General features: G+C 35.3%; 1 protein-coding gene across 3 annotated transcripts in view; it reads right to left on the reverse strand.

Moving 5' to 3' along the window:
* The window catches only part of LOC132095547 (mitogen-activated protein kinase kinase kinase 13-like), a 62838-nt gene that overhangs the window by 28952 nt on the left and 6710 nt on the right, over positions 1 to 27176 (reverse strand). For 2 of the 3 annotated variants that reach the window (XM_059500652.1, XM_059500654.1), the window contains exon 2: positions 13154 to 13228. The gene's annotated coding sequence lies outside the window, so the exon portion shown is untranslated. Of the gene's footprint in view, positions 1 to 3350; positions 3429 to 13153; positions 13229 to 27176 lie in introns of those variants that run through there. The other variant, XM_059500653.1, reaches the window with a different exon arrangement.

The raw sequence follows: 27176 nt of genomic DNA on the forward strand, positions 1-27176 counted from the left end.
TTACAGTTCTGACACATAATCAATACTTTACATTGGCACTTCCATTAGCTGCTGCGGACTCAACACACACACACACACACACACACACACACACACACACACACACACACACACACACACACACACACACACACACACACACACACACACACACACACACACACACACACACACACACCTTCTTTAGAAACCGGCTGAGGCAGATCTTGTATTGCTCTACATGAGCCTCTCTTTCCCTTTCTCTTTCCGTCTCTGTAGTTTTAAAGCTCTGGCAGCCAGCCTGAGTTTATATAAACACGCTTAGCAACAAACGTAGCTACTCTCCACGATTCCAGCTGGAAGAAAGATGGACAACCTTTAACAATATAACAGAAAAATATCACTGAAACGATAGAAAAAGAAAATGTACACGGTCACACACACATATATGTATATAGCAACTGTAAAAAAAAATTGTTTCAAAGTTGAAAAAAAAAAACAATGTACAGTTTACAACAAAATAAACAAACATTTCTACTAAATATACTCTACGAAATACTACGTTTTTCTACTACAAAACGGTATGTTTAATTTAATGAGTAGCTTTTTTGTTTCTTTTATTTGTGAAATTTACTACCAATTTCCAGTTTAAAAACAAATTCAGTGCGTGAATATATACATTATGGGTGTGCAGCGAAGCCAGTATTTGTATCTGTAACAACACAAAATTATTCGTATCTGTATTCGGATAAAACCGGAAGTAGGCGGAGCTTGAACCGGAACTTTGTACAATTATAGTTGCTAAAACCGTTATGGTTTTAGAGACTTTGTTTTTTTTTCATAGTTATCACTGAACAAATATGCGGTGTTTAACTAAAAAAAAAATTATGATTAACATTTATTTAAATATCTTCTAACAGTCGTAGCTGATACCCTTTTATAGACAAAGTTTCAAGCGAGAGTTCGAGTCCCATGTTGGGGACCTTTCGTGATCCATAAATATTTAAATATCTTCTAATTAAAACAGTAAAGGTTCCTATGCAGTTTAGAAATATGTAGATCGATTTAAGTAATTTCCAGGAAATGCATGGAAAAGTGCAAGTGCAACACTGCTATTTCATTTGCGCTTATTTCATTTATAAAATATACACTCATTTACTTTACACACTTGCTACTGGATTGTAATATTAGAGGTTTATGTAAATCAACATGATTTCTTTTTGCTCACCGGTTCCTAAAAAGTAGGCTATCTATTTTCCTTAAGTAATTTTGAGGTCTAGAAAAGTATGGAAAAAATGAGAACAGAGTATGAAGAAATATTTGTGCTTTGATTATTTGTCCTATTCAGTGTTCTAAAGTATAAAATTAATTTCTACAAATAAATTGATCATACAAATAGAGAACTTTCATTACAAACATTTAGTAATCGTCTGAACACGATTGAATTAATTCAAGGCGCACTTTTTCTTTACGCATAAATCTTAAGCAGTCTTTTTTGAACTTCACTAAACAAATGTGCGTGTGCCACGCAAACCAGCAAAAGATAAAGTAGCAAACATGTATGCCTAGTAGAAAATATATCTGTATCTAAGCTGATTATTAGCCTATACTCTGGACAGAGAGCTGGTTTGGTTTTTGAGAGACGTGAAGAGACGACAATGCGGCTGTTTGATTGATGATCACGCAGTGCTTATTCCATTCATTCATGTATAATTTTCTAGCCTATAAGGTTTAAATCATTGCCTTTTAAATATACACAAATAGTAGAACATGTATGATGTATTATTTTAGTTGATATTACTCTTGGCAAGCTCTGATTTCTGAGAGATGCACAGAGAGGCAACAGCAATGCGGTGTTTGATTTGCGCTCTTTTCATTCATAAGGTTTACATTCATTCACTTCACACACTCATTATTGCGTGACTTTAGGAGGTTTGTGTAATATATTGCGCTGATCCCCTGGCTCACCTGTTACCTAACAAACACCAGACTGTCCTGCAGCCTCAGCCGAGTATTCGGGCAGAATTATTCGTTATCCGTTTGAACCCATTATCCGTGCCTTTCCGAATAACGTATTCGGCTTCAGGCACACCCCTAATATACATACATGCATACAAACAAGTGTGTAAGGGTGTGATTATAAATATGTTTATTACAATTAAGGATTAGATGGAAAAACTATTAACTACTTATTTATTAATCTTTATTTTCAGATAAATAAAATAGTTCAAAAGTTACACAAAGTTAGATCTTACTGTTATTAGCATTAAATGAACTCATTTATTTGTTACTCTTATTTTAACAGTTAAATAATATATATATATAACTTTTTATATATATATAACATATTATATAATACAATGCAATAACAAAATACTACATAATATTATTTAGAACTATTATTAACTATTTATTTATTATTTCATTTTTCATTGTTCTTTCATACTTGTTTATTTCACATGGATAAATAGGGTATAATATAACATAATAACATTATGTAACATCACGCAATAATACAATATTATATAAATATAATATTATTACAAACATTAATAATGAACTTAATTATTAAAAAAAAAAAATTTAAACAAAGTTAAAATTTGTTAAATCATTCTAACCGTTTTTTTGCTGTGCGACCCAAACCATGAACTATGAACTGAATACTGAAAAATTGCTATTGTGAAAGTCAAAATGAGGAAGTTATTACATCATTTACATTACATTATTTACAGTTTTCAAGCATGACCATATAAACATATATACATGTGTTGATTATTATACGAATGAGGCTTATCCAATCAAAACTATGCTTTTTTATCTCTATTTTAGCTTTTGGCTGACATCCATCAAGATCTAAATAAACAGAAAATTGAATCTAGAGAGCATTTAAACATACATTTTCATATGGTTATATGATTTCTAGCTGAATTTAAGCAACAATGACTATCCTGTGATATAAACACAAGGTAATCTAAAATGACTAATCTCGACAAGTTAGACAACACAAAAGAAATGGAAAGAGATGCATTGTTAAAATGCATGACATGCGATTCCCCCAAGACAAGTCATTAAGTTGTGTATGCACACATATGCGTGTGTGTGTGTGTGTGTGTGTGTGTAGTGGTGTATCCCTGTCGGCTGCTCCATCTGTCCTTCAGCAGAGGGCAGTGATAAAAGAAGCACCGCATCGAACACAAGACAAATATAGCTCGTATGCACAACCAACACACATGCACGCAAGTAAGGCATCTTCAACCCCAAACGGCCATCAGAAATAAACAAAATAAAAAACAAATACATACACACAGGAAAGAGCGAAGAAAGAGAGTAATGTTTAAGCATGACACACAACATTGCAGTGGATTACTCACAGATGATGTCCCTGCCATGCATGATCCTCCTTCTGAAAGAGCTGGCCGAGAGACAGAGAGAGAGAGAGACAGAGAGAGAGAGAGAGAGAGAGAGAGAGAGACAGAGAGAGAGAGAGAGAGAGAGAGAGAGAGAGCTGCAGATCGTCTGAGTGGGCGGCGGTAGAGCGGAGACTGCTCACGTCACACTTTTCATGAATGAAAGGGCCAGATGACGCAGACACGATGCAGCGATCCTGATCTCTCTCTCACACACACACAGAATGCGGAAGCCGAACAGACGAGGAAATGATTTCAAAACACTAATGAATGCGGCGCTTGGGCTGTATCCTAAATCAAAGAGGTCACATCATGCATTGGTTTATCTGTTAGAAAGCCAACACTGTAGTGTTTTTATTCCTGTATCTGTGATTTCCATCATCTCTATGCTAGTATATTTCTAAAAGTCAGTCAGCTGACGTACACTTTCTCTTCCAGGTAAACAGAGAAAGAATGCATCATCACGCACTCTGGACAAAAAAAATTGGATACACCCCTATCAAAACGCTCTCTAGAATGAGAATGACCCTCCCCCAAAGGTCAACTTGTGAATTAAAAACATAAGATACAAAAAAGCGATTCAGTTAGTCCAGTCTCAACTTCATATTAAAGAAAATAATATAGAATTTTTAAATACATTTATAAATATAAGAACATAAATAATAATATTTAAAACACAAATTCAGTATAATAAAAGCATCCACCAAAAAAAAAAAAAAAAAATATATATATATATATATATTTTTTTTTTATATACATTTATATTTTTTAACTGTTAAAAAAAGTCATTTACTTTTTTACAAACTTGCGGTGTACTCTACAGTCTCTGTGCTCACAGCGTCCCACAAATAATTTTCTATATTTATTTATTTATTTATATTTTCATTGTCCGGCTATATGGGACTTCGGTATGGAGTTAAATACTAATCGGTAGTATTATATCACATTGTGAGTGTATATTAGCACCTTTAGTTGTTTTCTCGTGATATCTGATAGAGTCTGAGAGAGTTTGGTATTTTTTCCTCCTGCAGTACCGAAACCATACCGAACTGTAAGGTTACAATAAAAAAACAGAGCCCAAACTTAAATTTAATTAATGAAAATTAATATTATCTATACAGCCACAGCAAACATGATGGTTCGGTACGTACCTCGGTTTTGACATCACAGTTCGGTACGGTTTCGGTACAGCAGAAGGAAAAAATACCAAACATTATTTTTTTTTAAATTATTATTAAACAATGTTTTATTTAACAAATTGCTTTTTATTTAAATAAACATTGGAAAATAATCATTTAAACAGTGGCTGTCATAACTTGTTTCATAAAAGATTTATTTAAATATAACCTAGATTTAGGGCTGGGATAAACGATTATTTTTTAAACGATTAATCTAGCGATTATTTTTTCGATGCATCGATTAATCTAACGATTAATTTTCCCAGATCGATTCGATTTCGATTATCTCCCCATTAATTGACTACTAACAATTTATACATGTTGATTTACATATCTGAATGAAAAAAACATGAATTCCTTAACATTGCAATATATGTTTATTTCTCTTAAAATTACAAAATAAAAGACTGACTAAGAATGCATTACTTTGCACTTGTATAGAGATAGCATTTAATAAAACCTTGAAGCCTTGAAAACACATAGCTTATTGAAACAAGCTTACTGAACACATAGGGTCTAGCTTACTGAAAAAAGTTCTTCTTTCAGATGAAAATAACAACAACTTGATGTCTAGCATTCAATAAAAAAGTTCACCCAAAATACTTGTTTAGAGCAATTGAAAGAATACAGTAACCAATGTAAACTTTAGGGCTTTAAGCTAATACAGAGAGTGCTTTTCCAAAAAATAAAAAAATAAAAATTAACAGTGGGAGCCAGCAGCCTGTCATGTAGGAAAAAAAATCTCCGAATGCTCCACGTGAAACTTTGGCGTTCCGCCCTTTTTCTATCGTGTCTAATGATTTTGGTTAATATGCACGTGCACGAGGGAGGGAGAGAGAGAGAGAGAGAGAGAGAGAGAGAGAGAGAGAGCGAGAGAGAGCAAGACAGCGCTCGTGTAGTTTGAAGACTGTAAATGTGCGGGCGCGCGTGAAACTTGTGTGTTTCGCCCTTTTTCTATCGTGTTTAATGATTTTGATTTTGCACAAGGGAGAGAGAGAGCAAGAAGCGCTCGTGTTGTTTGAAGACTGTGAGTGCGCGCGCAGCCGGGGCTCTCTCTCGTACGCGCCCTGTCACTGTCACTCACCGATCAAATAAGGCTTTGACAGCCACCAAAAAAAGGATCAATGCAGAAAAACCCCTGGATTGGTTATATAACGTTGGACAGAATGTTGATCCGGCCATCGCGTATATTCAGCGCACATAAGGTAAACGTTTTGCAAACGTTTTTTAGAGAAATAAAAACAGGTCGACGAATCGATGCGCATATTTTGCGTCAACGTATTTTTTTCGTCGACGTCATCGATGACCTCGACGCGTTGTCCCAGCCCTACCTAGATTAAATCATTAAGACATCACTAACAGGTAGGCCTGAAGTTTAATATGACTACACGCTCTAATATTTCGAGCGGTTTTAATCACATCTTTCCATAAATGAAGAATTGAGGCGTTTATACAGCAATCTGCCACACCATTTATTGAAATTTCTTTTATGATTTGTTCGTTCGAAGAATTTCTGTACGAATACGTGTACCGTTACACCACTATTCTTGTATGGATCAGGCTTTTGAACGAATTGAACTAATAAATGACTCCGACATCTACTGCCAACTGCTGGCAATTTTAGTTTCTTAGAGTATTATTTAATCTTATTTAATTTGTGATTAATTCGATTAATTTAATTAAGCGAAACATGTAATTCCATAAAAAAAATATTTTAATCGACTTACAGCCCTTATTATAATATATTATCTAACTATTATATAATATTAAAAAAACTATTATCCTCATTACCATTAAAACTAACACATTCAATGTATTTATTATTTAAAATAGTTTAATAATTCCTACACTTTTTCATTGGAATTGAAACTGGTGCCGAGAACCATGACATTTTACTGTAATTGTTACCAACTACCGAAATGCTGGTACTGTGACAAAATTAGGTCAACATGATGAAGAAACTATTAAGCTGTTAAGCAAACTTTAGTTGTTTACGGTTTTCTTGCATATTTCAGTACAAAAAACAATTTAGTGTCAATTTAGCAACGCAAAAATCATGGGCTCGATTCTCAGGGAATGCATGAACTGAGTAAAAAGCAAGTCGCTTTGGATAAAAGCATCTGTCAAATAAAAAAATAAAACAATGGTAAATAGATAATGTTTTCATTAAGGTAAAAGAGTCTTCAGTAGAATTAGTCAGTGATGCTCACACATTCATTCTCATAAATCAAATGTCAAACAGAAAAACAATGTCCAGACAGCTGGTGAATAACTGGCCTTCAATTTTCCCAACGAAGCCCGTTTGTACTCATATTTGGTGCTTGGCGAGTGTGTATGTGTGAACATATGTTTGTGTGTGTGTGTGTGTGTGTGTGTCTGCAAGCATTCAGCATGTGTCTAAATGAATCCTGATATTTTTAACCAAACCCAGAGCATAGCACACATTAAGACTCTTTCAAACACAACTCTCCATCCTGACGTCAGCCCTAATTCTGCATGAGCAGAGCCGCAGACGCTGCTCTAAAGTGCATATTTGGCCTAACTAGCAGCTATTCGGTGAGAAGGAGCTGCGAATGCCAAAAGCCACGAATAACACAGATGGCAGATTGATGTCGGGCTCAGTGAATGAACAAAGGTCACGCTGGCGGTGCGAGTTCAGCACTTTCCCAACACATCCTCCTCAACACAGCTGATAGGAGACAAACCACAGCGTCTCACTTCCACTTTTAAAAACAATCTCTACCACTCTACCATCTCATACATAAAGGGATTCTTCTTAAAGAGGTAAACAGACACAGGAAGTGCTTGTAATACCAAGTTTTAGACATTCTTCACACAAGTACAAGCTAGAAAGAGTGAAAAAAAATATATAATAATAATAATAATAATAATATATATATATATATATATTTTTTTTTACAATGAAGCCAAATAGTTTTGAAAGAGATGAGTTATCAAATTATGAAAAAACACACACACACACAAATACATTTGGTAACAGGCCAAAAATTCTCAATTATACTATAATAAAATGCTAATTTAAATGATGTTTTTCTTTTTTTTAGTTTGTTATTGTTTATTATAATTATTCTTATCATTAACATTTTTCATTAATTAAAAAACATGCAGTCAGAAAAGTCAGAAATTCACTTTAAGTATAATAAAATGCTGTTTATCATTGTATCATCATTTATGTCATTTACTTTACAGGTATATCAACTGGACATACAGAAAACTTACATTGATGCTGAAATTGCTGCAAGAGTAACGCTTCATTATCTAATGTAATGTTTGTGTAAACCAAAATCAAATATTGACAAAATAATATTTATAATAAAATTAATAAATAAAATATAACATCAATTTCATTTACATTAGAATTCTAATATATTTAAAAAATAAATGCATTTCTTGGTATTGCTTAGTTTATTTTCTATCATTTTATTTGATATTTTACATTATATTTTTATATTATGTTAGCATTTACTAATGTAAACTTATGGTAAAAGGCATAAAAAATGTAAAGTGTAAATGCAACATTTAAAAAAATGCATCAAAACATTTTTTTTTTACATTTCTTTCTCATTTTAAAGTAGAAAAACAGTCCAAATATCTTTGTTTAACTTTGCTAAATAATTTTTTTTACAGTATCACATCACATAAAAGGAATATAAGTCATGCATGTGAACATGTATAACATCCTGCATATAAATAATAATAATAATTTAATTTTCAGATTTTATTTTTAATTATTAAAGTCAACATATGGTAAAAAAAAAGTTTGGTAAAAATTTAAAATGTAAATGCAAAATTGTATAAATATATTATGTGTGTGATGTATTAAGAACTAATATAAAAGTAATCACATTAAGTTATAAGTAGATAACTGATTTTAATATCATTTTTACAGTATCATATCACATAAAAGGAATATAAAAGTTCAGTTTAGTACAAAACTAAGAAAAAATATTATTAAATTCACTGTAAATGCCTTTTCACAAGTGCAGTATGCAGTACCTCAAGGCTCAGTACCAGGGCCGCTACTCTTCACGCTTTATATGTTACCCTTGGGAGATATCATCAGGAAACATGGTGTTAGCTTTCACTGTTATGCTGATGATACTCAGCTCTATATTTCTTCGCGGCCCGGTGAAACACACCAATTTGAAAAACTAATGGATTGCATAGTCGATATAGAAAACTGGATGACGAGTAATTTCTTACTGCTAAATTCTGAAAAAACAGAGGTGTTAATTATAGGACCTAAAAACTCTGCTTGTAATAACCTAGAACACTGTCTGAGACTTGATGGCTGCTCTGTCAATTCTTCGTCATCAGTTAGGAACCTAGGTGTGCTATTTGATCGCAATCTTTCCTTAGAAAGCCACGTTTCTAGCATTTGTAAAACTGCATTTTTCCATCTCAAAAATATATCTAAATTACGGCCTATGCTCTCAATGTCAAATGCAGAAATGTTAATCCATGCATTTATGACCTGAAGGTTAGATTATTGTAATGCTTTATTGGGTGGTTGTTCTGCACGCTTAGTAAACAAACTACAGCTAGTCCAAAATGCAGCAGCAAGAGTTCTTACTGGAACCAGGAAGTATGACCATATTAGCCCGGTCCTGTCAACACTGCACTGGCTCCCTATCAAACATCGTATAGATTTTAAAACAGTGATCCTCACTATTTTTTTCACAAGAGCCACATTGGCAGAGCAAAATCAAAGGGCGAGCCACTTTTACGACAACATACTAAGTCACCTTTGCAAATGTGCATTTGAGCGAAAGCTGGCATGCATGTCCTTGACTTTCTTCATGTTGTATTTGTAGTTTGTTGTTGCAATCACAGTGAGACATCCAAGATGAGCATGGGTCAGTCGGTTTCTCTGTTTCCTCTTGATAGTGTTCATGGTCGAAAATGTTGACTCACAAGTGTATGTGCTCACTCAAATCAAAAACTGGGGTATTTTTTTAAATAGCCTATTATAATAAACGTGAATCCAATGTGTAGGCTTACTCGCAACTTTATTAATAACAGCGTCCTCGCGCAGGCAAATGAGAAAGTCTGAACACAAACAAAATGCCCCCAAAAGAAAAATCTCTATGTTTTCAGTGCTGATGCATTCATGTAACATTTAAGGGCACCTAAAAGCTGTCACAACGAACCGGCAAAATTAATGATTATGAATATGTAAAATATAGCAGAAGACATTTAAATTTTTTTTATGTCTGTCGGCTAGAAAGATGCTGACTCGTGATCTTCGCAGTAGTGAACGCGCCTGAGAGAAATGCACATTTCATACGGGAGGGAGAGCAGTCCGTTTTCTTTCGTTTTGAATTGTTTTGTTTAAAAATAGACATTTCAAGCTTTATATATAGCCTATGTGTCGGGTCTGTGAGGCAAGTAGACTATACGCTGAGTTTCGGTTCATTCATGAGACAAACTCCAGGTTCACACCGGCTCCTTCGTATCGTGGTTATCTATTTTCTATTTACTTCTTATTAAATCCAGACAATTGGTTGATGAAACCTTGATTAAAATTAAGATACAATTAATACAAAACGAAATTAAATTTAAAGACAGGCTTTGTGCTTTCTGTTTGAGGTCTCAGTGAAAGTTTTAAAGCAGTCTTAGTGCCGCTGTAAGAGCGCTCACTTCCATAACGGAGAACTGTCCCATTCCATAACATTGTTTTTTTTAAAAAAATTTTTATACATTTCTAAATAAATGCGACTTATAGTCCAGTGCGAGGCTAGGCCTATATGTTTTTTCTTCTTCATGGCGCATTTTTTGACTGATGCGCCTTATAGGCTACTCCGGAGCGACTTCTATTGATAGGCTACACCTGTATGAATTCTCATTTTACTTTTTGAACTCTATTATTGAGCCGAGTTTTGCTTGAAAATAGTCTACTGTTGATGACTGTGCAAGACTAATGGATTCAGGGTCAGGCTTGAATGAGCATGCTTCAGACTCGTGGTGTGAGCAGAGCGAAATTGAAGCGGGAAATGCGACGCTCCGTCCACCATCCTTTTGAAATTGCCGCTCTGCGCTCTGTCCAAGATCCGCCCGCTCGCTCCCGCCTCACATGCTCTGAAGGCAAGTGGCAGTGTGATACTATGCGAGCCGCCAGTTATAGCTTGACGAGCCGCGCAATGAGTAACTGTGTTTTAAAAATATTGCTTATTACTTATAAAGCCCTGAATTGTTTTGCACCTCAGTATTTGAATGAGCTCCTTTAACATTATAATCCTCTATGTCCGCTACGTTCTCAAAACTCAGGCAATTTGATAATACCTAGAATATCAAAATCAACTGCAGGCGGCAGATCCTTTTCCTATTTGGCGCCTAAACTCTGGAATAACCTACCTAACATTGTTCGGGAGGCAGACACACTCTTGCAGTTTAAATCTACATTAAAGACCCATCTCTTTAACCTGGCTTTCACATAACATACTAATATGCTTTTAATATCCAAATCCGTTTTTTAGGCTGCATTAATTAGGTAAACCGGAACCGGAAACACTTCCCATAACACCCTATGTACTTGCTACATCATTAGAAGAATGGCATCTACGCTAATATTTGTCTGTTTCTCTCTTATTCCGAGGTCACCGAAGCCACCAGATCCAGTCTGTATCAAGATCAGAGGGTCACTGCAGTCACCCGGATCCAGTACGTATCCAGACCAGATGGTGGATCAGCACCTAGAAAGGACCTCTACTGCCCTGAAAGACAGCGGAGACCAGGACAACTAGAGCCCCAGATACAGATCCCCTGTAAAGACTTTGTCTCAGAGGAGCACCAGGACAAGACCACAGGAAACAGATGATTCTTCTGCACAATCTGACTTTGCTGCAGCCTGGAATTGAACTACTGGTTTCGTCTGGTCAGAGGAGAACTGGCCCCCCAACTGAGCCTGGTTTCTCCCAAGGTTTTTTTCTCCATTCTGTCACCGATGGAGTTTCGGTTCCTTGCTGCTGTCGCCTCTGGCTTGCTTAGTTGGGGTCACTTCATCTACAGCGATATCGTTGACTTGATTGCAAATAAATGCAAAGACACTATTTAACTGAACAGAGATGACATCACTGAATTCAATGATGAACTGCCTTTAACTATCATTTTTGCATTATTGACACACTGTTTTCCTAATGAATGTTGTTCAGTTGCTTTGACGCAATGTATTTTGTTTAAAGCGCTATATAAATAAAGGTGACTTGACTTTTCTGTGTATAGGACCTTTTTTCTTATTTTTTGTTTACTCTGCATATTTATTTAAATTTTAGCCAATGTATGGTATGATTCAGCATCTTCAAATCATGCCATATACTAGTGCTGGGCGGTAAACCGGTTCATACCGGAAACCGGTGTATATTTTCGTTACGATGTTACTTTTGAATATACCGCCATACCGGCGTATTTAATAACGTTATGCTGCGCCACGGCCGCGGGACACTGTTTCAGACGGACCCTTTACAATGTTGCACTTCTAAGCAGCGACTGCGAGACGTGGTGAGGGTAAACACAGTAGTGCTCTGGTGTTACGTTATAACGCCCGTTTCACACAGTCCATCTGCTGTGCGTATTAACGGATTCCAGCTGCACGAGGTTGCGGTCAGGGTGTTCAAGGAGCGGTGCTCTGCAGCAGTGCAGCGATTGTTAACGCACTGAGTCTATTTTTGCTGTGCTGCAGGCACTGAATTAAAGTGAACGCGCATTGTTCGCGGGAAAAATGAACATGGATTGACATGGAAACGCAGTCACATGGGTTTTTGGCTAGGTTTAAAACAAGAAAAAGAGCACTTTTAGATAAACAAGGAAAACAATATGTTAACTTTTATGGAAGCAGAAAAACAAAGTTCATTAGGACCCGTGGGATTGCTTGTGATAAAGATTTAAATGCAAAATGCACGAATTTTAAATATTTTAAAAAGAAAAGTATGCTAATTATTGTTTAAATGTTTTGCCGCTTGCTTAAGCAGCTTATACAAACCCTAGAAATAAAATGCATGAATATGCGTTGTTTATATTTATTGAGTTTAAACTAAGGTATATGTGAAAGATTGTTCTGTGATAAAAGACTTACGATGCTGAAAAAAAAAATTATATATATATATATATATATATATAATAATAATAATAATATTATATATATATATATTTTTTTTTTTTTACATGATATGAAATCAAAACAATGAACAAATGTTGTGTTTGTGGACTAAACCGACGCGGATCAGTAGTGGACTGCAAACAAGTCCTGTGTGAAAGCACAATGAGTCCGTGCTGCGGACTGCATATGCACTTCAGGGAGATTATGCATATATAATATCCATTTTATGCAAGTGCTGTCGGGCTAAAACAGGAGCAATTTGCTCCAGCACCTCCAAGCACGTCTTGGAATATCAACCAGCAGAAAATGCATTGTACACCTGATTATTCATAAAAAAAAAAAAAAAAAAAAACGTCATAAACCAGGAAAACCGGTATAATTTTGAAAAAAAAAAACGGTATATACATTTTTGGTCAAACCGCCCAGCACTACCATATACTGCACATTAACAATAATAACCTCAAGGTTTGTACCTCCAGTGTAGCTGACGTTCATTTCCCAAGATGCTTCTACCATTGACTGCAAAGTATCTCCTCTTCTCTTCGCACCTGTAAATAATAAATAGAGAGAGGTCAGAGTTCAGAGGTCACAAGGTCCGTAATCAGACTCTGACCACACTTTCCAAAGGAAAAAGCAAAAGCTGAGCCAGAGTAAGTGTGTGAGGATTTCTGAACGTGTTGACATGCCAATCTATGCGTCTGCTGGGGAATCCCAGAACCAAATATGTGTTCATGTTTAGCAGAGACTGAAATACCATGAATGTCATCCAAACTGGAATGAAAAACACTGGAGTTCCCCAAACACACAAGCATTCATACACGCACAATCTCTCTAGCATAGTCATTTATTTAGAGGGGAACGTGTGAAAATCTCCTCAGTCCGCAAACCCATTTCAAAATTCAGCATGGCTCCAAATCCCTCTTCCAGAACAAGACGGACAAAATGCATTCCGGCAAATTAGCGAACAATCGGGACTCTTTCACACAGCTCATGAGAACAAGGGTTAAAGAGATGGTAAATGTGGCCTGTTAAAAATTTAAGACTGAAAAGACGTATTGGATATTTAATGTTAGTGTTAAAAAAATACATTATCTAACTCTTGACGGTACAATATTTGTAATAAAAGTAAAATGAAATATAAATAAAAGAATTCCAAAACAACAAAGTAAAATAAAAATGTAAAATAAGTAAAATATTTATTATATTAAAATTAAATAAAATTAGTAAAATACAGTAAAATAAAATCTAAGAAAATCATAAAATAACGGAATCAATTATTAAAACAATAAAGTAAAAATAAAACATTAAATAAAATAATACATTAGCAAAACAATAAAAGCAAAACACAATATTAAATAAATGCAATAAAAAATACAATATTAGAGATTGCAGTGCGTTGTGTTTTATTATTTACTGGGAAACAGCTTTATAGCTTTTGCTGTGAAATTGTAAACAATCCTTCGAATAAAGTGCCAATGGCATGAAACCTGAATGGAACTCACAATTTAAAGTAAAATCCATCAGAAGGTTGTCCAGAAAAAACGGACACACAAAAAACCTGCTGTGTGAAAAAGAGCAGTGAATACTTAGAAAAAAAAAAGTGCATTTCAAATATCTACATTTACCTCTCTCATTCAGTCATAATTAGGCTGCACGACTGAATTATGAACTGGTAAACGATAAACTGATTACAGAACATGTTTGTAAAGCTTTAAATGCTAACTGTTAAAAAGCAGTGTTATCAGCTTTTACAACTAAACATTTGCAAACAACATTGTACTGGAGAATCTGCACAAATAAAAGGCTTAGGGGCCGTTCACATATCGCGCCTAAAACGCTAGGCGCACCCATAGACTGTGTGCACCGCTTTCTCCTCCTTTCCAAAGCGCTCGTGCAGAAGCGCCCCTGAGGCGTCTGCCTTTGCTAAGCAACCATGACGTGCTCTCTCCTTGAAGACGCGGAAATTTCAGCAAAGGATAAATGGATTTGCAGCTATAAAAATCGCTTGCAGTAGCTCTGCTACTAAATTTATTTCAAAATGGGAATCCATATACAGCTATGATCAGCTGTTCCTTCATCTTGGCTGAGTTTTTAACGTTGTTACGGGAAAGGATGAAGCTGATTATTTAGTTCTTGTCACATGACCCGCGGTGCGCTTGCTGCATTCTGAAAAGTTGAAATGTTTTTAACTCGATGCGGTGCGCACGCGCCTGGAAAAACGGGTGCGTCGCGACCGCGTCGCTTCCATTATGAGCACGCATACTGCGCGCCTACATTGGAAATAACGAACATGAGCGCGCAAAAGACGCGATATGTGAACGGTCCCTTAAACAGTTCAGTAGTGCAGAGTTTACAGGTTAATGTTCTTTTTTGAAGGCTCAAAATAAAGTACTCCCACATCCTGCTGAATGCTGCAGAGACGCCGTTCGGGAAGCACGTGACATAAAACGAGGCCAGCTATTGGCTATTCGCTACTTCTCCTGTTGTACTGGCTGAGTAAATCCTCCGGTGGCTCATTACTGCCACACTTTGGTCACCGCAGATTTGAAATATGCACGAAATAAGCCGTTTAAGGCAAATAAATTATTTAGCAACGAATCGATGACTAAATTAGTTGACAACTATTTTAATAATCGATTTTAATCGATTAAATCGATTCGTTGTTTCAGCTCTACTAATATCTGTAAATATTAAGCCTGAACAATCTGTTTAAATATGAATCCTGTAAAGGTACGTCAACTCGTCAAAATAAAAGTCCGGTTAAAGACTATTGTTCAGCAGAATGTACATAGCCTACAACTAAAAAAAAAATAATATTTTTTTTTTTTTTTTTTAAGGTTTAAAGGAACACTTCACCCATTTGCATTTAGCTTTGTATTGTTAGAAACCCAGTCATATATTATAATGATCATGGATTTTTCCTTTATTTTTCCCTGAGATGGGAGAAATAAGGATTTAAGTGTTTTACTTCCTGCTTATTATGACGTAAAAATCGTCATTTTGCGTCATAATAAGCAGGAAGTCAAAATTCATTGAAAAGTGTAGAGACTACAGAGACTAGCTTATTATTATTCCAGGGGGTGGGACCCACTCACCCTACAGGCCTATTACAGATCAGTGGGTGGGACTAAACTTACAGAAACGAAAATGAAAATCCGCCATCTTGTTTGGAAGCTATGTAGCTAAGCTAACAAGCGCTTATGGAGTCAGATTTACGAGAATGGCTGGAGGAACAACTCATGATATGGAAGAAGAGGATTTTCAAAGTCTGTTGCAAAAAACAGATGTTCGTGGCTATCTATACGAGCCACAATATAGCGCAGAGGAGGAACAGGAGGCGGCGGCTGCAGCCGAGGAACAGGAGGCGGCGGCTGCAGCCGAGGAACAGGAGGCGGCGGCTGCAGCCGAGGCCGGAGACCTGCCTGTCGTGTCCGAGGAGCCCGGGCGTGCTCGAGCTGGTGCGGACTGGTGGTGCCTGTGCTCTCGTTGTGCGCCTACGGACACAGAGCTAGAGTCCGTCTGCTGCCAAGAATTTCAAAGATGCCAATTTCTCCTCGAAGAAATGTCTGAGGCAGACAAGGACACGGATGTTTGCGTTGTGAACCATCCTAGTTTCGCCCCGCATATGGACAGAGGCGTCCTGGAGACATATTTCAGAATTCCGAAGGTAAACTGGAAACGCCAGCCGAAGCCTGCAGGGACAAATGGACGTCTAACTGTTAAATAAGTGTTTCAATTTTATTTATTATTCATTTCGTGAAATGTACACAATTTCTTCAAGCATTATCATCACGAAATGATTCCCGGTTAATAAGTTACGTAACGTCAACTGTAAACTGTTTGTGCAGTACCTTTTTTAATGCACAAAAAGCTTACTGTGGCATTGTTTACTACTGTGGCACGTAAATACCATACATCGCTAACTGTGTCCTCAATGTCTTGGGAGTGGGAGTGGCTTGTGGAGCTGTGCAAATGTGTTGCATTGTGGGAGTTGTGGTTTTCCATACAAATGAGCCCTCAAGTTACTTTCTGTAATAACTCGGTCAAAAAGGCACCAAATTCGAAAATTTTAATAGATTTCGACTACATATATGACCCACTTTCAATGAAGATCAATGTTCCCACGGGTGAAATGCTCCTTTAATCACACAACATTTCTTGCATGTTTTATTTTTTAATAGTAAATCCCCTTTGTTTAACAAAAAGTTAAGTTAATTTTCAATAATTAAAATATAGATTAAATTAATGTTTTAGGTGTTTAATGTTTAATGTTCATCTCAGAAAATGCTTTATTTAAAATCCCAACTGAATGGCACTTAAATGCACTTAATTCATCTGTCAACTTTATTGTCATTGTTCACAGTACAAGTACAGACAGAGAAACAATGGGTAATAATTAAATGTTTATTTTTGATGTATGCATTGCATTCTATGCATTTAAAAAAATAAAAAAATTATTTTTCTAAAAAAGGAAACTTAGTTGTTCATTTTAAGAGACCCAGGAGTCTTATTTTCTCTTGCATAATTAATATTGCACTTTAATTAAGCAAAAACACATTTTATCCAATTAGTCGATTAATCGATGGAATTTTTGGTAGAATACTCGATTACTAAAATATTGGATAGCTACAGCCCTAATCATATGGTTAATTAAAATGTAAGTATAGCTAAAATCATTAAAATAATGTGTGTCCCAATGAAATATTCACAATTTCTTTGTTCTAAATTTTATAAGCATTAAGCAACACTGAGATTTGTTAGAGATTTGCTCTTGACATTATGAACTGTGTTTTCTCTTCATATTAACCAGCCGGTTTGGTGGAGGCTCAGGTGAGGAACGGATGGAAATGAAGGGGGAATATTTGCTGGGTATCGGGCCACTAAAGAGACAAACTAATGAACAGCTGCTCACGCCCGGATCATTAACCGTCAGACCGAGTGTGTGTGTGTGTGTGTGATCATGAAAGAGGGGGATGCTGCATGTCAAATGAGTCCCACATCCTCACACACACCCTAGGGCATCCCGTCTCGTCCCGTCCCGTCTCACACACCCCGCATGGGCACAAAGACCCATCCAATTTACACCCCAGCCTGCCCAATTAAAGTGTGACAGCTCAGAGAAAGACACACTTCACACACGGCTGAGGCCAGACTCACATATCATCAGTGGAATTGTAAATGAAGATTAAAAACATTTTGTTAAATAAAAAACAAACAAAGGATCAGCTGTTGTGATACAGACTCTCACTTACATCTGTCCGGCAATGTGTCTCTAATGTCTCGTGTTTCAAAATCAAAAGAAAGAAAGTAATATTAAGGTTAAAGAAAATAGACCCTTATTTTAGGACAATTAGTATTTTTGCAATTTGAGCACATTGTTTTGATGTTTTAAGCTAAATTTGATGATTTTGATCCCAAAAAACAAAATTATTATAATAAGGTAAAAAAAAGAAAAAAAAAAAAAAAAACAATGAAGTAAAATATAAAATAAAATAATAAAATCTACTAAAGCAATAAATAACAAAATATTAATGAAACAATAAAGCATTACATATATTTATTTATTCTGATTTTGTAGTCAATTGAGCAAAATTACACTCTAAAAACGGCTGGGTTATTTTTTAACCCAAAATGCTGGGCTGAGTCTGTTGGGTCATTTTGTTGGGTTATTTTATTTCTTTTTAAACACTTTTGGGTAGTTTCAATTTACCATGTGTTGGGTTAAACCTGCTGGGTTGAGTTGCTGGGTTGTTTCAGGCCAGCGCTGGGTTATTTAACGCGCCTTGAAGATGTTTAAATCGCTCCCTAACTGACATTTTGGAAGAACAACGGGGCAGACACGGCTTTCAACTGTTTTAAGGTAAGTTTATTTAATGTTTTCATTAATAATTATTTTAAATTGGCAGAATTATAACTTTTTTTTGCGGCAACAATACTGTTAATTTTATACTACACCTATAATGCTGTGTTCACACCAAACGTGAATAGAGCGTCTGGCGCGAATGATTTCAATGTTAAGTCAATGCAAAGGCGCGTTTACGCGCGTCTGGAGTTCTTGCGGCGCGGATGAGGCGTTTAGCGCGGCGCGGAAGACGCAAATTGACGCGTGAATTGAGTGTTTCGCGCGTTAGGCGTGAATGGTGCTTTTGTGCATTTAAGCGTTTGACGCGAATTCGCGTCTGCCGCCCGAGGTGAAAAATGTTAACTTTGGCGTCAATCCGCGCCGCGTTAACCAATCAGGAGCCTGCTAGGAGTCACTCATTCAACATGGAGGAACGACTGATGTTGTCAGGGAGCAGTCAACCGGAGCTATATGACAAAAGTTCATTTTTCTATAGAAACAGGAATAAAAAGGACCTATATAAAAAAGGACCTAAAAAGGATATGGATATATATATATATATATATATATATATATATATATATATATATATATATATATAAAAACATATTAATAGATTAATTGAATAAAGGCCAAAGATAAGAAACGTTTCGTTTTACCCCAAACAAATTATATTTTATCTTGAACCACTAAAGAGACCTCAGAGCCAGCGGCAAATGTCAGAAGGTCTAGCCGAGGTGAGGCTGATCTCGGCAGATAAATGATGACGGAGCTCCCGCTGATCGCATGGAGCTCATCTCCGAAATCGGCGAAACACATTTTTTTAAAAAGACGCTGTCTTTATAAACCGCATATTTGAGTTTAAAACAACTACATTCTCGCCTGAAATACTTTTAAAACTACATTTCATGACACGATAACAGTAATATTTAGAAAATTATCAGAATAAAATGGCGGTTGAAAATGCTGCGTGAACTCAGCTGGCAGAAGCCCCCCCATGAAGCGAAATTCGCGTCTGTTGTGAAGTTAATTTCACACGCGAATGAAGCGAATGATCTCAAAATGTTCAAGCGGCAAACTAATTTGAGCATCAAATTCCGAGATGCAGAAAACGCGGAGGGAATCGCGGAATCCATTCATTAAACACACGGAAGCGCGCGTGACGCTCGCGCTGATTTCAGCCTCTTTCCTCGCACTAATAAAGATGTGAACACATGAGGAACATCTCCAGAACTGCACTGAGAGTCACTTCATGAGCATCTGACCGTTTTATTTGAGTAAAACTAGCGTCATATATCACATCATAGACTGTAGTATCACATACACAGACCTGTAACCGTAAACCCGTCAAAATAAAAGTATTTGCCAGAAATCTATTACTATTGTTCAGCAGAATGTACGTAGCCCACTACTACTACTATTAAAATGAAACAAACATAATTTTTTAAGGTTTAATCACGCAACATGTGTTCCATGTTTTATATTTAATAGTAAATCCCCTTTGTTTACCAAAAAAATAAAGTTTGCTTAATTTTAAATAATTAAAAGATAAATTAAATGAATGTTTTATGCCTTCATTTGATTACCAGAAAAATGTAAATACACAGAATTTCTGAAGGGAAAAAAACATTTAACATAAGGCTATTTTAAGTTGTTTTTATGCATTTAAATAATTACACATGTTAAAACACAGAATTAGGTCACAATAAAACATATGGTGAAGAAAAAAATAAAACGTTTCATAGGGCCCTAAACATGTGATATTTGGCATATTTGTTTTTGCAGTAGTTTTTGGGGGATTATTTTTCCTATAAAGATAGAGATATATATTGTATATGGAGATATAGCAAAATATATAGAGATATATTTTTTGCTCCATATTGCCCAGCCCTACTCTATCTTGGGTTTTCTCAATAACCCAGCATGCTGGGTTAAAATGTGTAAACCAGCATGCTGGGTTACTTTAACCCAGCACGTGTTCTGTCCAATATTTACCCAGTGCTGGGCTGCCAATTGGGTTATTTTTAACCCAGCTATTTTTAGAGTGCAAGATATTATATCATTCTAGTTGCCCCTCAAAATCTAAAGTAATCAAAAAAATATATTTTGTTTAAAGAAAAGACAATTATGATTTTTGCAATGTGGAAAAAAAATTGCAACATTTTTAACATATTTTGACTAAGCTAAATTGTCATTACTGTTAAGCAAAAATGAACAAACAAATACATAAATAAATGCATTGAGGTAATAATTTACTTTATATTTGAATTAACATCAGCACAACGTTTTAAAAAGCATTACAGTAGCAAGAATTAAGAAGGGAAAGGTACAAAAAAATAATGTCACAATGTGTGTCACTAAATCTTAAAGGTCTAATATACTTTTACATTAAACTAGAGCTGAAACAACGAATCGATTTAATCGATAAAAATCGATTATTAAAATAGTTGTCAACTAATTTAGTCATCGATTCGTTGCTAAATAACTTTTATTTGCCTTAAACGGCTCATTTCGTGCATATTTCAAATCTGCGGTGACCAAAGTGTGGCAGTAATGAGCCACCGGAGGTTTTACTCAACCAGTACAGCAGGAGAAGTAGCGAATAGCCAATAGCTGGCCTCGTTTATGTCACGTGCTTCCCGAACAGCGTCTCTGCAGCATTTAGCGGGATGTGGGAGACTGGGAGTACTTTACTTTGAGCCTTCAAAAAAGAAGAGTAACCTGTAAACTCTGCACTACTGAACTGTTTAAGGGGACGTTCACATATCGCGTCTTTTGCGCTCTCAAGTTCGTTATTTCCAACACCGCACCGCTTCGAGTTAAAAACATCTCAACTTTTCAGAATGCTGCAAGCGCATCGCGGGTCATGTGACAAGAACTAACCAATCAGCTTCATCCTTTCCCGTAACAACGTTAAAAGCTCAGTCAAGATGAAAGGAACAGCTGATCATAGTTGTATATGGATTTCCATTTTGAAATAAATTTAGTAGCAGAGCTACTGCAAGCGATTTTTTGAGCTGCAAATCCATTTATCCTTTGCTGAAATTTCCGCGTCTTCAAGGAGAGAGCGCATCATGGTTGCTTAGCAAAGGCAGACGCCTCAGGGGCGCTTCTGCGCGAGCGCTTTGGAAAGAAGGAGAAAGCGGCGCGCCTAGCGTTTTCCACGCGTTTTTAGGCGCGATTTGTGAACGGCCCCTAAGACTTTCATTTGTGCAGATTCTCCAGTACAATGTTGTTTGCAAATGTTTAGTCGTAAAAGCTGATAACATTGCTTTTTAACAGTTAACATTAAGAGCTTTACAAACATGTTCTGTGATCAGTTTGTAGTTTACCAGTTCAAAATTCAGTCGTGCAGCCTAATTATGACTGAATGACAGAGGTAAATGTTTAAAGATATTTGAAATGCACTTTTTTTCTAAGTATTCACTGCTCTTTTTCACACAGCAGGTTTTTTGTGTGTGACTGTCCAATTTTTTTTTCTGGACAACCTTCTGATGGATTTTACTTTAAATTGTGAGTTCCATTCAGGTTTCATGCCACTGGCACTTTATTCGAAGGATTGTTTACAATTTCTCAGCAAAAGCTATAAAGCTGTTTCCCAGTAAATAATAAAATACAATGCACTGCAATTTTATTCTGTTTTATCCTTATTCTTAGTGAAAATATGTTCTGAAAGATTCCTTAAGCTTCGTTCGGGATGTTAAACTACTTTAGGAGCTCTAAGGACTGCCATGGTGAAAACATTATTTTAAATCTCCTTGTGAAATTTGCTAGAGTATGGGTCAGTGTTCTGATTGCAGAAGAGTTCGACAAAGGATTACTAACACAATAAAACAACTCCAGGTATATTTTTGATTAGGATATAACAGTGCAAAATGGTTAAAATCTCTTAAAAATCTATGCTGAAGGATAAAGACCATTTATTAATAATTTACTTGGGGAAAAAATGGAAAAAACTAAAATATAAGTACATAAACCGATTAATCGATTAATCGTAAAAATAATCGACAGATTAATCGATTATCAAAATAATCGTTAGTTGCAGCCCTACATTAAACATTTGCATGGTATATTTAACTTGGAAATATATATATATATATATATATATATATATATATATATATACATATACATACATACACACACACACACACAGGAAATCCTTTCCCTCTACATTTATAAGAAACATTCACACATACATTTTTGTGTATAATACATAATAATATGTAAAAAAAATTCTTCAGTTTTATATTTCTGTCATTAACAGCTCTGCTAATGGCGGGTCCAGTTCATAAATTAATCATAAACCTTATGTTAATGACTTCATAAACGCATGCATAACTACTGCTGAGGATTCACTAATGATGCTGTTAGAAGAGGCTTAATTGTGATTTTCTAATAATGTGAGATATGAAGTCAGTTACTCATAATTTAACTGTCTTCGCTTCATTAGATTCCCTCTGATGTAAAATAACACAAAATAACAGCAGCCACACAAAAACACATCTGAAAATACCGACAGCAGCCGAACAAGTCTAACAACTACAGACCAAAAATACAGATTTGCATTTTTAACACACACTGATTGGATTTTGTGAAAATTATCACTATTGCTGTTTTAATTGTCATTGAACACTATTGGATTAAACCTGGTTGTTGGATGTTTATCGGACTTTACAAGACAAATCACAAACTGAGGAAAAAATAAAATAAAATAACATTCTAATAATTAAATAAAATAATCAAATACAAAAAAAAAATGTATATAAATTAATTAATTAAAAATAACTACATTCCTAAAACAATTAGTAAATTATAGTACAACAATAGAAAGTAAATTAAAAAAGTTTAGTAATTAGTTTTTTTAGTACTCCTTTTATTATAATAAATCGATTCATAATATTAATAATATAAATAAAAATACTACTACAAAAAACCTATTACTAAACTAAATTAATAAAATCATAAATAATATATTCTACTAAAATAAAATAAGAAATAACACAATTATTAAAAATTATATTAAAAAAATTAATTAGTATTTGATGATAGAAGGCTAATTCAAGTCACCAGTTTTACCATAGTAATACATTTTTCAAAAATGGTATTCATAAACTATGGTGGCATGTGTTTGTAAAGGTTACTTTATGAAGGTCACTAATTGTATATTTAAAACATGCCATGGATTAATAATTATATAACACTAAAATGCCACAGTATATGTGAACAGAGTGTATTAATGTCAAAGCGGGTCAGGCGTGTTGTTGAACATTGACTAAAGCGACTGCATTGGCACACAGGAGTGTCAGAGGCATGTTTGCTTAGCAAGCTAGTCCTGTTCGACACATCCGAGCGCATTCCAAAGATCATGTCATCCGATCGCATATTCAGCACAATCAATAACACAGACCGAACAACTGAAGATATTCACAGTCACACGGCCAGAGTGAACACACAAACGGGCTTTAATCACTTTTTGTTTCATACAAACTAAGCTGCAACTAAACCGAGACGTTTCTCTGCCACTAAACCAAGGTTAGTTAAGGTCTAGAACTAAAAGAAACCCAAACGGTCTTGGATTTAAAGTTGAGTAGATAAATTAGTCATAATTCACATGCACACCAACTCCGAGGCTCTTTGTTGAGGACAAACATAGTTTGAAATCCATCTGAAGCCTCTGCGGGCTGTAAAGGATCCAGCGCTGCTTCGGCTCAGTTACAATCTCTCATTAATAATGGAGAGGAGTCGAAACAAACACACTGACAGCTATTGTGTCCTTAACATTAACATTACAGTAAACCAACGGCTCACATACACACCAATCACTGCATAAACCTTTTACACAGACATATGAAGCAGCACAACAGTTTTCAACACTGATAATAATCAGAAATGTTTCTTAATCGGCAAATCAGCATATTAAAATGATTTCTGAAGATCATGTGACACTGAAGACTGGAGGAATAATGCTGAAAATTCAGCTGCACATCACAGAAATAAATTACATGTTACAAAATATTGACAAAGAAAACAGTCAGTTTAAATTGTAATATTGCATGATTTTACTGTATATTTGATCATATACATGCAGCCTTGGTGAGCAGAAGACACGTCTTTCAAAAACATTAATTTATTTATTAAACAATTTATAAAAATTTATTGATTAACGAACTCCATTATTTTGACAGGAGAAGACAACAAAGAATAGTTTACATATAGCGTGTCGATTCAGCGTGGTAAGACTCTCGCTCTCTCTCTCTTTGCATGTGTGAGAAACAGCGCTATCAGTAAAGCGACGGTGAGCCGTGCTCTTTCACAAAGAGTTTACAGAGCGTCAAATACAGGTGAGCTGTGCGTCCATTGAGATGAACTGAAAAGTTCAGATCGCTTGATGGAGAGAGAACTCTGAAGCTCAGATGCTGAAATTAATGCAAGCGTCATGCGCTTCAGTCTATGTAGTAAACAAACCCGCACGTCCCTGCCATTCATTAATTCACACAGAGACGCGCAGAACACGGATTCAGATTTCAACCAACTTTTGCAGCTTAACATTTACAGATACTGGTCCATATGGAAATTTGATTTGATTAATTTATGCTAACTTTGACAAATTCCATGACTGTCCATATTAAAATGTAAGTTTCATTTTCATGACTGGATTTTGAGATTCCGTCCTCGTTTTTTGCTTCACGGAAATCATAGCGCTGAACCAGGTTTGAACGGGACCTCGGTACTACCGGTACTTAAAGAAACCTGGTACCGTCACATTTACATTTTTTAGTACCGACTTGGTACCGAAGTACCGGGTCTTTTGACAACACTAACTACTAGTCTCTTTGGCTCCATTTTTCCTCCTGTCTTGTGTCTGTTTTAGATAAGCACAGAGTTCAATAGAGTTGTCACCACTGATCATCTGCAGTCAGAGCATCAAGTTGAAACAACAAATGGCCATTAGTTTAATAAATTGTAAAACGTAACTTCTTGAGTTGAAACAAAGAGTATCTGAAAGTTGAGTTAAGTCACATTTTTAAGGCAGCAGGTGAACTTTCGTTTATAAGTTTAACCAACGTGAAATGTATGAATCACACACACAAAGGCTTTTGTTTAGATGTAAAATGAAAAGTAATGCACTAATTATTACTCTCTTATATCTGTTCTACTATTGTTTTTTTTGCATCTTTTCTTATGTTTAATAACAAAGATAAAATAAAAAATGGCTATATTGTGATTATTAATATAGTATTTAATATTATAAACAGTAATAATATATAAGGACGTGGAGGAAACAATGCAATGTTGCTGTGTGATTTTGCTTTGGAACCTTCAGAAAAGTTCTCTCAGAACTGAATTCAAATGGGTGTAGGTCAGTCATTTTTTGTCTGATTCAACAAATCATATATATTTTTTTAAGGTCTTTGAAAAAAATAAATAATTCTTTGAAAAATTGCTCATTGTGACTAATTTTGCCAGTACAGGTTACAAATGTTAAAATAAATTAATAAATCAGATGCATCTCTCTCTGCACACACACACACACACACAAACATTTTGCTAAAACTATCTATCTTTCTACAATACATCTTGGATCAGCCACAAATAATAAAAACAAAAGGACACATGAAGTTATGGCTCATACAGCCTCGACCCTGTACAAGAGGTTAACGCCTGGTTCAAAGTCAACAGCGGAAGCGCCAACACACACACACACACACACACAGAATCACACACGGTGTATTACAGATCAGATGATAGTGGGTTCAGGGTGTGTATCTCGTCCTCCTCAGACATGCATGCGCTTGCTGATGGCCTCACGCAGGGGAGTTATGTAACAGTGACTCTGTTATAGACACACAAAACCCTCAGCAGCACATTCACCAGTGTATTGATTAGCACAGAACTATTACTTCTCAACATATACTGAATACACTGCAAAAGACTGAAAATTATCTCCATAATAATGTATTTGCTCTGACAGAAGCATTGTTTCAATCAAACTGAACTTATACAAAATAATGCAAGAAAATACTGTAAAAAAAAAAAAAGACAGACAAAGAAAAAAAAAAACACTAAAATAATCAAAGTAGGTTTTTCACACCGTTTGTAATAAAATAAAACAGAATTATATTATTTTTAATGCATATCACCAATATAATAATCCATATTCATAGACGATATTTACTGACAGATATTAATACTACTGTACAACATTTAATCAAATAGGTTTTTATTTTGTAAAGGGTTTTAAGTTTGTCTTATTTATTTTGTTAGTTGAATGAATGAAAGTGGTTAAAGGTGCAGCCAATAAAAAAACCTGGGGGAACAATATTAAAACAATAAAAAAAAATAAAAAAAATCTAAAATTGATCAAAAATGACAAGCAGGAACTTCTGCGTATGAGTGATAATAACACAACTTGATGAATCTGAATTATGAATCGACTCACTGAAACAGACAACTTGAATCAAATAAAAAAATATTCGTTTTTTTATTTATAATAATTATTTATTATTTCATTTGTTGATTTAGGTGTACATTTACACTTCTGTACTGTACGTGTAATCATTGTGAGTGAAAAACTAATTGAATCAGATTTATGAATCGATTCACTGAAACAGAATCAAGTCATGAAAAAGTTACTACTTACTAACTACAGT

Source organism: Carassius carassius, chromosome 19, assembly GCF_963082965.1.
Source record: "Carassius carassius chromosome 19, fCarCar2.1, whole genome shotgun sequence".
NCBI lineage: Eukaryota > Metazoa > Chordata > Actinopteri > Cypriniformes > Cyprinidae > Carassius > Carassius carassius.